The following is a 14,254-nucleotide window of genomic DNA, read 5'->3' as shown; positions in this document are numbered from 1 at the left end:
AAGGCGCCTTTTCAAAATTTACCCTTGAGAGAGTGATAAGTTTTTGATCGTGAATATCTCTTGTTGTATCTAACGTATCAACATAATTTTTGCTACATGCCATCGGAGATATGATCACAATTTTATGATAAAATTTTCAATTGTGTGACATAATCTCAAATAATTCAAAATTAAACTTTTCTGAAATGTTTGGTATAAACGAGTATCAAAGAGGACAATTCATAAGGCGCGTTGGCCTTTCTCGTATTTTGAAAGCTCAGTGATCTGTGAAAGGATTTATATAATCTAACTTTCAATAGAATCGAAATTTTTCAACTTAAACGTGTATAGCAAAAGCATTGAAGTATTTCAATAGTACACTATTGAAAAACCTGTCTCATTTGACCCATGTCAACACCAGCCAATCAGAACGCGTTCTGAGGAAGAGAACAAAATATCTGCTGCTGTACAACAAATCGTTCGAGAAAAATGCTCCGAAGAGTGCTTAATATCGTAGTGAGTTCCACAATTTGGTCCTTCTGAAAGGCAGGAATGAATCCCGTACAGCATCCTGATAGTTTCTTTCAATGAATTATGCAAATCCGAAATGAAACAATCAACATTAAAATTCTGTATGCGGTAAATTTTATTGCCGTTAGGACCGCCCATAAGTGAAAAAGCTACGAACGAAATCACGTAAAAAGAAACCTGCTAACAAAAATTGGATCAGTTTGGATTCTTTCGCCAATGCGAGCAGATGTATTGTGTCGTTTGCAAAGCTAATTTCGCTTCCGAAAAGAGCGATTACGCCACAGCCGCCAGTTCTTTGCATTGGTGAAAAAACAACGAAAAGAGGACAACGGTTCATAGCATCACACAAAATCAGCCGTTCTAATGGCTCTAAACGTTTTCTAAAGAACTATTAGGATTTCTTCTTCGCAAATCGAAGGTAAAAAACCTCAGTTTAGTGCAATTCTAGAACTGTTTGATAAGATTTGTGCACTTTTCGTTGTGATAAATTCACAGTAATCGAGATCAAGTGAAGCCTTCTTTGTTTTTGCGAAAAATGTGAAAAAGGGAAATGCTTGCATAATTCATACAATTGTTCAACTAATTAATATTCGGAAGTGTTAAGGAACATGTCAGTTGTTTTCGTATTCACGACATCCAGTTATGTCTCTGACATTACGCACCCGCCATTTTTGTCAAGAAGCATCGTTTCTCATCACATAAATTTTATATTGAACTCTCCATTTTTAGTGTACTTACTACAGCTCTGCTCCATGATACGCCTCATGACCACCTCTGAATAGCGCCAAGCTTGGGGACGATTTCTTTAGTTGTTTCGTAGTTATGCTGAAACTTGCATACACTCGCGTTCATAAGCAGATCAATATAATTGTCCTTTAGTTCTTTGAATTTCCCGGTATATTATACCCCCATATAAAAGGCACTTGCTATATCCGCCCCCATATTATCATATCTTCGGTATGCAAAATGTTTCTATGGTCTTCAAAACATTTCAATTTTCGTCAAATTATATGACAGAAAATGCTGACAGCGGCAGTTTCATACATTCATACATTACTCACTGTCAGAATAAGAAAATAATAACAAAACGAGCTATGATTAAAAATTTATTCATTACTTTACTATTCCCAACAATTCTTGCAACATTCACAATCCATTATGATAGCTAAATAAGCAATGATAACTGAATAAACTATAGTTATAATATTGGTTTGCTCTTCCCTTATGATCGGGTTATGCCAGCGCTTGATCCAATCCTCGAAACATTTTTTATAGGGCAACGGCTCCCTATTTCATCTGAGCTCCTATTTCCATCTCATCCTTTCACCTCATAACTTTAAACATGAATAATATTTTACAACCTACCGGAAGCAAACTGTGAAATGTTTTAAAATGATTTGAAAAGCTATTGTCACACTTTCCTATTGAACGAAATGGTTTTAAATTCTTCGGTGATCGTTTTTTCATATAAAATAAACTCACTTTTCAATCTAGGACACATTTTCGTCTCAAGATTTACAGTTCGTCATGTTTTTGAACATCAACTAATCGATTCGTCTCAAAACATGATCACTATTTCCCACAATTACACTACCATTGAATGCTGGATGACTTCATAATTAGTTATGTTCACTTGCCACTTGTTTAGTTAACGATTAAAAACATCAAAAATTACCCGACAAGCAATAAAAGTCTTCAAAAATATGAGATGAAAGTTTTTCACTTTGTTCACTTGATTGCGCTTTGTTTTCATCTCATTTGGTTTCGCAAAGTTGCCAAGTTTTCTCATAATGTTACAAAAAATAAATTATTTTTCTTCTTTAAATTATTATCAAAAAGTATGTTTTTGGTATCCGTGACATTAGTTTAATTATATTATTGATATTAATATTTCAATAAAACTGTTTCAGCTTCGAATATTACCAGAAAGAACGTGTTAAATACTAATGAAATAACCATTGTGGCAAATCTAGTAGCACTGGTTTCATTCCGCTATACACCAACATAACGCTGTGAAGTGTGTGTTTCATCGGCTGTGCACAGAGATGCCAAATATTTTCATAAAAAATATGTATTACTTTGCATAGAAAGTCTATATCTGTTCTATCTGTTTTCACTAATAAAATGATGTTAAAAGATAGTTCTTTAGATCTCCGTAAGTCATTGCCCCATTAATTAGATAATTGAACGAGTAATTTTTTTTACCAATAATAATAATGTGGAAAAATCCTGGTGGGTGCAGTTGTATCGTTTGAGTTGTATATCTGGCAGCGGTGAGGCAGTCGGTCACCAGAATGTCTGCCCAGCCATATTTTTCCAGCTGGCAGCGTTTAATCATCGTTTGATCAGCCATCTAGCAGCCATGCATATGCGGGTGAGAGTGTGATAGTGGAATATTTTGTTTTGATTGCTGTCGCCATTGCTAATTTATAGGATGAATAAAAGATCAACGATAGGATGGATAAAAATCCATTGAGATGGAATTAGGAGCAGAGTAGTGAACACATCATAAGTGTTTTTAGCTGTTTTATGAATATTATTTAAATTTTCAAGAAATGTGAATCTATTCTCAACGTGGAGCAAGGCGAATGAAGCAGTAATATGAAATAGTTACAGTGATTTTAGTGGCTAAATCGGGGTTTGAAGGCGACGTCCTTACAAATGAGATGAAATAGGGAGCCCTTACCCTATATAGATTTTCGGAATGGCCATCAGAGCAAACTGCGATTTTTCCATGATCTCATCTAAGGTGCTAAAACGCGTTCCACGGAAAGGTTACTTGTGTTGACCGAAGAGGAAAAAGTCACAGGGAGTCAAATAAGGTGAATTCGGTGGTTGTTGAATGGTATTCGCCTCGTTTTTTGTCAAAAGTTCACGGATAACGATGGCATTGTGTGACGGTACGTTATCGTTTTTAACACAAAACTTCATGCAAACTGTTTTTAACACAAAACTTCATACAAACTCTTTGTTGCAAATTCAATTCTATTTTGAAACCTGCACAAAATTGAGGACACGCGCAATCGCAGATGTACTCAATACAGCGCAACCTTTACAAATATCCAGGTATCAAGCTAAAAATTTGATATAATATAAAAGACAGATGTGGCAACTTTAAAAAATCTAATCGGGTGGCTGAGAGCGCCACATGGTGGTGATTCCGGGAACTGTTTTGATCAAGGTAGTAGATAGCTCTTCATAAGAAAAAATACCTCGGTTGGTGGTTCAGACTGTAAGGTACTGGCTCCGTACACTTAGGAGTCAGCTGCGAAGTATGTTGAAACAGATGGTCAAGTTCATAAACCACATAGACTAAAATTTGACGCATTGAAACCTCTCTTTGCCCCTCTTAGACTTCCGTAGAATATTTTAATAACACTTCTCGGAACTTCATAGATAGTACAAGTAATTTTACAGATGGGTCTTATAAAAACAAATTTGATTTTTGTTTCTTCTTACAAACATCCTCCCGAATTCAGAGTATTTCACGATTTTTTTTCTCATATCGACGGATAATTTCTTGCTGCGACGACATATTTTAAACTAATGTATGAGTAACTAAGAAACCAGACAGATGTAAACAATGCACTATGACAAAAATTACTAAAATTTCTGTTTTTAACTCGTACGGCTCAAAATTAACTAAGCACCTCTTAGAACCCAGTCGACATCATTCTATCGACCAAATGTCATCATAGCCACACGGGCAGGCATGAGCTAGTAACTTGCCAGCACTTAATTTTCATGGTCATAAACTTAAATTAAATTTTATACACAATGACATATACTAATCGTTTGTTGTCCAAATCAGCTGGATCTCAAGCGTTAAAAATTACACCATTTTCAAAGTACAAAACGGCGCTTGTCACAAGCTAGCAAAACGGTGACGATTCCGTAACCAGTAGCAGCCTCGTACCTCGTTCACAATTACACCTTTCTGGGAACCACTCGAAAAAATTGCTCATAATTAGCACTCTTGTAACGAAAAAGAAAAACGGTCTCAAATAAACTCTTCGGATTCGTGCCACACTCAAACGCGACCGACCCTCACCGTTGCGTACCACCGCCCACTTCCACCGGCCACGGGGGCAACAAAATGACTACTAAATACCTCGTTCTAGAGCTTCTATTTTAGATGGGCTCGTTTTCCACTTTGCCAAGGTTGAGCTTCTTACGCTTACGCTTTTTTTTACGGTCGAACACACAATGAAGCACGCACCAAAACTTTTCACCCCTTGTCACTCATCCCGCACGCAAAACAATCACCGCTGGGGAAGAAGAAGAGTCCGAGTTCTGATGTTGATGGACTGAACCGTGAACAGTCCTGCCAGGTGATGCTTTCCAACCTAGAACATACCGTTGGAACATCCAGATCCTTGCTTGTTTTGGTTTTTTTTTATCGCTGGTGTGCGTGCTTCCAGCGCCGCTGCCGCCACGGTTTGACACAAATTAATCGTAAAATTGCGTGTCCTGTTTATTTCATTCCCGCTTCCGTCCTGGTCCGTTCTTAAGCACGGCTAACTGTCTGTTGTTCTACTACCGTTCCTTTTAACACAGTCGGAACGAGTAGGCGCTGACTTCTTTTTCCGATGCGCTCCCGCTGAGCCACGGCATGTCCTAAAAGACACACACACAGAGAGAATGAAGCTATACCGCAATTCCAACGGCGGTAGCTAATTTAGCAGAGCTTTCGGCTGCCGAGACACGAAACATAACTTGGCCTCATGCAGGTCACCTAATGGAAAATATCTACTAGGGGGGCCCCAGGGAAGAGAGGGTGAGAAGGGCCATCCGTGGAAGGATGATGATGAGCTAGAGTTTTATGTAAAGGCCTCCGGGCCTCTGGGTGAGGATGTGTTCCATCATTTGTTCGTCATGCTTCCCGTTATGGCTGTCTTGTACACACATATTCGGAAGGTGCACCTCATCCATCATTTCGGTAAGTAAATTTTCCTGTGATTTAATTTCAGGAAACTTTGCTTTGTACTAGAGCTTTGCCGGTGATGAGTTTAGTCAGCGAAATACGGCAGGTGCTGTAGTCAAAGTTTTTTTTGTTTTGTTTCCCCGGGAGAGTTTCCCGTCATTCAACAAATATGTTTCTACAAAAAAAAAAGTTATGATGTTAGTTGAGCATATTTTCGTTCGTTCGTAGGCTTGTTTTGAAACGGTGATCGCGATTGTTTGTAATAATTAGATAACTAAAAATAACGGTGGTATAAATCGTTCGTGGGTGTTGCCTTTAAAAGTCATTAGATAGCGATTGTAAAACTTTTTCAAACACGTGAACACTTTTGAAAGATCTCGTAACTTTGGAACAGGAGCTTGGATGCGAATATAATTTGATGGTGACATGCATTTGAGTAAGCTTTTCGGTTTGAAAAACTGACTATACAAGAACATTTCATAACTAGGAAACTAAACCAGACACTTTTTGGGAATTGAAAAAAAAACACCCATTATAACTAGGATTATGTCCGGCTTTATGTCCGCACAGTTAATTCATATTTAAGACGTGATAAAAATTTTGTTTCCCGTATAGTCAAAAACATTCAATAAGGTAGTGTCGAAAATAAGCTATCCACAATTTATTCTATCAAATTATGATAAAAAACAATATTTTATTCATACTAAAAGATGATCTTTTATTGTACGAGGTTAAACTTGAGCATAATGAAAACCGGATGAAATTTAAGTTATTCCTTCACGAATTTTCGAACTTTTGATCGAACGCTCTTCATCAAGTTCCGGACAGGTGTTAAATCGCATGTTTTGGACGCTTGAGCCCAAATTTGTTTGAACTCCTGCATGTTTCCAGCTGCCTTGCCAGTCTTCTTGACGATCCTCTTCACGATTGCCCAGTAACGTTCGATGGGTCGAAGCTGAGGGCAATTTGGTGGATTGATATTTTTCTCAACGAAATTTATACCCTGCTCCGCAAGTCAATTGAGAGTGATTTTTGCATCGTGAGCCGACGCTAAATCCGGCCAAAACAGCGAAAATGTACTATGCTTCTTATATAAAGGCAGCAATCTCTTCTGGAGACACTCAGATCGACAGATTTCTGCATTTATTGTTCCGGTAGTGTGAATAATGGTTGAATTCAAACCACAGGAACATATTGCTTGCCATACCAGTACCTTTTGAACGAATTTCTCCACTTGAATCGACCTGTCCGCATCGCTCACGTCCTCCCCAACGACGACAGTAAAGTATTGTGGACCTGGAAGGGTTTTTGAGTCCTCCTTTACATAAGTCTCATCGTCTATCAAAACGCATGCATCCAGACACTGAAAACGACGCGAATACTATTACCAAGCCCTTGTTGCTGCTCGCTTATTCTGTTCTACACTTTGTTTCGAGATTTTCTGCTTTTTGTAGGTCTTCAGGTGATTTCGCCTCTTGATACGCTGGATCATTCCGACACTCGTTCCGGCTTTTTTGGCCAAATCACGTATTGACATTGATTTGTTCTTCATGATTAGAGATACTACTTTCTGGTCCAGTTTCGGTTTGAAGGAACCAGGTTGTCTGCCTCTTTCTGCTAGCCAAAAAATGGTGTTCCTCAAACCTATTAATGATGGTTTTAACACTGGCATGATGAATTCCAAACCGCTTAGCCAATTTTCGCCTAGTCATATCCCTCTCACTTAGCCACGTGTCCAGAACAAGAGGAGAGGCGCTTAACACAAACTATATTGTGCCTCTAAAAAAACACGTGATATACTGTGAACCTAAGTGTGCCACTCTGTATGAGAACGAAAGTGCCAATATAGATAAATGCACCAACGTATTGTGTTAATGTGTTATTGGCACATTGTTCTAAGCGTCATCCCTTTGGTCCAGAACCTTAATTTTCACTTCCTTTTCAATACGCGACAATTTGAAAACGCAGAATTTCAACCGCACAAACAAGTAAACAAACGAAAGCTGATAGCCAAACGCACAGCATGCTGTGATCTGAGCATAAAAAAAGGTAAACAACTTACCGCCATTGTTGTGTGTTTGTTCGCTCTGGTAGTTTTTCTGATTATTTCGAAGTTTTTTGAGCGTTTTTCCCACTGCTTTATTCACGATTTCGACGAGATCTGGATTGTGTTTCGTGTCGTGTCGAGGCGAAGTGCCGGCTACCGAAGATTTCGTTTTATATAGAAATCCAACTACTCACTCTATTTTTCCCGTTCAAAGCGCCATCTGAGCCTCAGTGTCAGCATTGTGAGTTTTTGTGCTTGTGATCGGTGTGCTAAAACCGTTAAATCAGATGATGATTTCATAGGGTGTTCGGGTTTTTTGCAATCATGTAGTCCACATGAAGTGCGCAAAACTAAACAAGCCGTTTTTGAAAGTAATTGACGAGAACCCCAATTTGCTCTGGATTTGTGACGAATGTTGTAAATTGATAAAACTTGCTCGTTTTCGCGAGACAGTTTCCTCCATTGGGTGTGCTGTCTCAGCTATTGCTGAAAAAACTGAGTCAATATGTGCTGAGCTGAAAGCCGAAATAACAAAAAATAGCCAGCAAATATCTCGCCTGTCTCGCATCGTTTCTACTTCGTCATCGGTGCCAGCGAATCCAGTTTCTCGTCCATCTGCTAAACGTCGTCGCGAAGAGGTATTTGAGACAAGCAGTTCATTGATGGGTGGGCGGAAACCAGCCGAAAACTGCAATATTGCAACGGTTCCGCTAGCTTCCCCTCTTGCATAGATCTACCTCTCCCGCTTTCATCCCAGCGTTAGTAAAGAGATGGTCGAAAAACTAACGAAAGATGGACTGAATTGCAATGACGAAATTTCGGTCATCCCGCTGGTGAAAAAAGGAATGGACGTCAACACCCTGAACTTTGTTTCCTTCAAAGTTGGAATTCTTGCTAAGTATCGTGATGTTGCACTTAATCCTGACACATGGCCTCAAGGTGTTCTCTTTCGCGAGTTTGAGGACAACCGGAAGCAGGATGTCTGGTGTCCGCCTATCGATGTTTCTCCGCCTACTCCAGATAAGAATGACCAGATAAGCCTGTGAGTATGGAACAGCAAGGTACACCTGGATCGCCTTTTTTCCTCTTGACAACACCAATGACGTTATGAGATTGCATGGAAACATACCGGGACGCACTGTTATAGGCATTTTGGAAGCTCCTGAACCCCTCACCACAGTCGAGCCATTGCAGCCAGCGTTCTCCAGCCGTCCTGGTCCTGTGTGTGGGTGTGATGAAGGAGTCTTCCAAACATTTCTCCACGGCAAGTATTGTCTTTTTTCTTTGCATCCAAGTCCTGATCTTGCTCGCGTTTGTAGATGTCTGCCCCTCGTTGGAAACCTCTTGCTGCCCAGCACCATTGATGCGCAAAATTTATCGTTTGAGGTTGGACTGGGACGCAACATAGTTAGCATCATGGAAGCCCCCGATACGTTCCCCACAGTCGAGCCACTGCCGCCAGCGATCGTCAGCCGTCCCGGTCCTGTGTGCGGAAACGAAAAGAGGGTCTTCCAAACCACCATAAATGGCAAGTACTCATCTGCATTGAACGGTTCTAGCACTGATCCGATCCCAGTTTCCAGCCTTCCATCGCAAGTCCGATCAAGTAACTACAATCTGCAGATTTACTACCAAAACGTCGGTGGTATGAACTCATGTGTCGACGAGTATCTGTTAGCAAGTTCAGACGATTGTTTTGACATTATCGCTCTCACCGAAACTTGGCTCCGAGAAAACACACTGTCTGTGCAGGGGTTTGGTGCCAGTTACCAAGTTTTTCGAACCGATCGCAGTACTCTTAACAGTCCCAAATCTATCGGAGGCGGAGTGCTCGTTGCGGTACATAGACGTTTCGAAGCGCAGTTGATCGAATCAACGCCTGGTAGTCGTGTCGAGCAATTGTGGATCTGTGTCAAGCTCGCCGAGTTCACACTCTTCCTCTGCGTAGTGTATCGTCCACCTGATCGATGTCGCGATCTTGCTCTAATCAATGCTCACTTAGAGTCCCTTCATGAAATATTTTCCACTCACGCGCGTCCAATCGACGAAATTTTAATCGTTGGAGACTTCAATTTTCCCGGAATCAAATGGCAAGAAACTTCCGGTGGATTCTTTTTCGCTGATCCGACGCTTTCAACATTCCACGTTGGCATTACGACCTTGCTCGACGGTTATAGTGTGAACTTACTTCGCCAATCGAATCCTGTTACCAACTAAAACGACCGATGCTTCTCGAGCAGAGCAGATGTTGCACCTATAATTAGTGCCTCACCGTTTCCTTTGGTCAAATCTGTTCGACATCACCCGCCACTTCATATTGTGCTCAACTCTAATCTTCCACCAGATGGCTACAACACGACCGACATCATCAGCTATAATTTTAAAAAGGTGACTACACTAAAATGACCGACATTCTAATACATATTGACTGGGAGGAAATTCTGGACAATGATGATGTCAACGCTTCTGTACAAACGTTCTCTAACGTCATGAGCTACGCGATTGACTTCTTTGTACCAAAACGACCCAAACGGCTGTCCCTGCATCCACCATGGCAGACCACCGTAGTGAGACAACTGAAAACGACTAAAAGAGCCGCCCTAAAACGGTATTCAAAACATGGAGGATACACACTGCGTAATCAATATGTCCAGATCAATCAATTATATAAGAAAACTGTCAAGCGTTGTCATGTCAACTACTTGAAAAATGTACAACGGAAATTGAAATCCAATCCGAAGTCTTTTTGGAAACACGTGAACGAGCAAAGGAAGGAGTCTGAGTTACCTTCTATAATGAAGTTTGGAGAGTTTACTGGTTCGTGTAAGCGGGAAATCTGCCAGCTTTTTTCGGAAAAATTTTCTCGTGTCTTTACAAACGAAACTTTAAGCCCGCAACAAATTACACTCGCCGCGCTCAACGTTCCAGAATCTAATAATTCTTTGAATCTCATTCATATTGACGAGGATTCGATTCGGACGGCAATCGCTTGCATGAAGTCGTCTACCTCCTCTGGCCCTGACGGCTTACCGGCAGTTATATTGAAAAATTGCTCGACTGGAGTAATTGCTCCCCTTTGTCGACTATTTCGGATGTCACTCTCTAAAGAAATTTTTCCCAACTTATGGAAATCTTCTTTTATGTTTCCAGTGTATAAGAAAGGTGACAAAAAAGACGTGAACAATTACCGTGGCATCATATCGCTTAGTGCAGTTCCTAAACTGTTTGAAAAGGTTATTCTGGCACCGATTTTCAACCACTGCAAGCAATATATTGTTGACACTCAACATGGTTTTATGCCCAAGCGCTCCACAACCACGAACCTATTGTCATTCATGTGCTACGTGACTGATGGTATGTCAAAAGGCTTACAAACAGATGCTATTTACACCGATCTCTCTGCTGCCTTTGATATAATAAATCACAATATAACAATTGCTAAATTGGAAAGTCTTGGATTCGGCTCTAACATCCTTCGGTAGCTGCAGTCATATCTTTTAGATCGTCGTTTAGCAGTGAAAATCGGCGATCACATTTCAAATGAGTTTATCGCTTCGTCCGGAATTCCGCAGGGTAGTCATCTCGGGCCTTTAATATTTTTAATGTACTTCAACGACGTCAACTTTACTCTAGAGGGCCCTCGTCTATCGTTTGCCGATGACGTTAAGATCTACTATTACATTCGAAGCCCAGAAGATGCAGGTTTTCTTCAACGACAGTTGTTGAGCTTCGCCGAGTGGTGTAAAGTAAACCGTATGAAATTGAATCCTGACAAATGCTCGACCATTACGTTCTCGAAGAAGAAAGAGCCATTTCATTTTGATTACTTTCTGGAAGGATCGCCGATAGTCAGCAACTGACATTCAAGCAACATATTAGCTAGATCGTGTCCAAAGCTTCTCGCAACCTAGGATTTGTAATGAGGATGGCTAAACATTTTACAGACGTGCACTGTTTAAAATCTCTGTTTTGCTCGCTTGTTCGTTCATCCTTGGAGTACTGCTCTGTCGTTTGGAACCCTCACTACATAAACGGAGCTCATAGAATCGAATCGATACAACGCAGATTCATTCGCTTCGCCCTACGGCGCTTACCGTGGAACAATCCTCACCAACTACCAAGCTACGTAAGTCGCGGGTTGTTAATCGGTCTCGATACACTACAAGTTCGTCGAGATGTTGCACGTGCTTTATTGATAGCAGATGTTCTGACCGATAGGATTGACGTCCGACGTCACTTAAACCGACGAAACAAAACACGTAAAAAATTTTCTAAACTGGTCTCAAAACCACACTAATCGAAAGTTATTATCAGTAGGCAACTAAACAAACCGATTCCGGCTATCCTGGTTCCCGGTATCCGGTTCCGGAAGTACCGGAAATAGTAGTCATATATACCAAAATAGATCTCACTCACTTTTCGCAGCGATGGTTTGACCGATTTCCACAAACTTAGATTCAAATGAAAGGTCTCATGGTCCTATACGGAATTATGAATTTCATCCGGATCCGACTTCCGGTTCCAGAATTATAGGGTAAAGTGTGTTCAACATTGCACACCGTCACTTAAAATATTTTCGAATACAACAAACTTTTAAATCATAATTTAGAGTGCGTACTAGAAGAGATGAAATTCAGGAATTCCGTATGAGACCGGAAGACCTTTCATTTGAATCTAAGTTTGTGGAAATCGGTCAAACCATCGCTGAGAAAAGTGAGTGAGATCCATTTTGGTATATATGACCACTATTTCCGGTACTTCCGGAACCGGATACCGGGAACCAGGATAGCCGGAATCGGTTTGTTTAGTTGCCTACTGATAGTGACTATCGATTTGTGTAGTTTTGAAACCAGTTTAGAAATTTTTTTACGTTTTTTGTTTCGCCGGTTTAAGTGACGGTGTACAATATTGAACATACTTTACCCTATAATTCCGGAACCGGAAGTCGGATCCAGATGAAATTCAGGAATCCCGTATGGGACCACAAGACCTTTCACTTGAATCCTAGTTTGTCAAAATCGGTTCAGCCATCTTCGAGAAAACCTAGTGAGATTATTTGACACACACACATACACACACACACACACACACACACACACACACACACACACACACACACACACACAGACATTGCTCAGCTCGATGTACTGAGTCGAATGGTATATGACGATTGACTTAAATCACTCGACGTCATCTAGCTAACTGACATCTGCCTGTCACTTGAAAGCGCGCTTACGAAGTCGATCCATGGATCGAAATAAGATATTCAAGGTGTCCGATTAAGCCCCGTGTATGGTCTAACCCAGATCTCCACTATCTGCTTACTGAAACTAGAGTTGGACAAGCTTCTGGAACATCCTTAGCCTTTTCCTGTGCTCCACCAAACACGATCTAAGATTCAAATGAAAGGTCTCTTGGTCCCATAGCGTGCTATTAAATTTTATCCGAATCGCTCTTCCGGTTCGGGAGCAACGCACATTGGGAAAAACCCGCAAAGAAATCGGAAACCATGGAAAAAGGCAACACACAAGAGTGTTTCTTATGTAAAAAATCCAAGAAAATCAATGGAATGGTTTTCAATGGCCACACGAATCGCCATCCTACTCGTTTTACCTCAAATGCCCAGCAGTTTTAGGGTTTTCTGTAGTATTTGCTCTGTAACTTGAAAAGAAATCGAGTGCGGTCTACTGAAATGGCTTGATTTTATGTAAAAATGTCTGGAAAATAGAATGGAAGAGTGTACACTGGCCGCACGAAACATTTTGGTGGCTATTTTACCCCATTTTTTTCATTTCATGATATCTTATTGTAAATCGTCTTTAAATCTCGGTAAAACTTGTTGGAAGTTTACGAAATCTAGATTATCTTATGTAAAAAAGTCTGTAGAATCGAATGCCAGAACTTATACAGGCCGCACGAAACGTTTCTTGGCTATTTTACCCCAATTCCTCCATTTCGTGAGATCTCGATATAAAACACCCTCAAATCTTAAAGGAAACTAGCTGAAAGTTCATTAGAGATAACTTATCTTATAGAAAAATGTCTGGAGAATCAAATAAAGTAACTTATACTTGACTTGATTGTAAGAAGAGAAAATTACCTTATTTTACGTTCGTGAACTTTGCGATGGTGATTTTATACCTACAATTTGAGTAACGAAAGTTCTCCGTGCATAACAAGTTCTTCCACTTCCACATAGATATGCACATTTGATCAACCTTGCGTCCAAGGGGCACGAAGATCTAATTTATAACATGTTCAATTTCAAAATTAACTACGTTATTTACATTTTTGTTGCATTTATCATATTTTCATACCATCTTCCTGTAAGCTGAAACCAGATAAAGTTAAACAGCTCTATGATGTTCTCGAAAAACAAATTTTTGAAGAATTTCCGTTCATAAAACAACTGCCACCATTCCATTAAATTCCTTTGACATTTTTACATAAGAAACGTTTTAGTTTGTTGATTAGTTCATGAGTTACAGAATTCTTTGCGGCTTTCAATAGATTTTTTCCCACTGTGCAACGGGATAAAATGTGCAAAAAATTAATGAAAAGTGCACTCGATTTTTCCAGGGACTGCTGAAACCGATTTTCTTCAATTAAAATTTAAATTAAAGGCCTTGTAGTCCCATAGGCTGGCAGTGAATTTCATCTGGATCCGACTTCCGGTTCGGGAGTTACGGGATAAAATGTGCAAAATGAACTAAAAACGTGCAATCGATTTTCTCAGAGACCGTTCATCCAATTTTCACTAGCGTAGGTTCAAA

The 14,254-nt window shown here is 40.1% G+C and overlaps 1 protein-coding gene across 2 annotated transcripts in view; it reads right to left on the bottom strand.

Moving 5' to 3' along the window:
- LOC131432289 (connectin) overlaps positions 1-14,254 on the bottom strand; it is a 489,804-nt gene that overhangs the window by 389,085 nt on the left and 86,465 nt on the right. The window lies entirely within an intron of this gene.

The sequence above is a fragment of the Malaya genurostris genome, chromosome 2 (genome assembly GCF_030247185.1).
Source record: "Malaya genurostris strain Urasoe2022 chromosome 2, Malgen_1.1, whole genome shotgun sequence".
In the NCBI taxonomy this organism is placed as follows: domain Eukaryota; kingdom Metazoa; phylum Arthropoda; class Insecta; order Diptera; family Culicidae; genus Malaya; species Malaya genurostris.
This window is presented reverse-complemented; position numbering and strand designations above follow the sequence as displayed.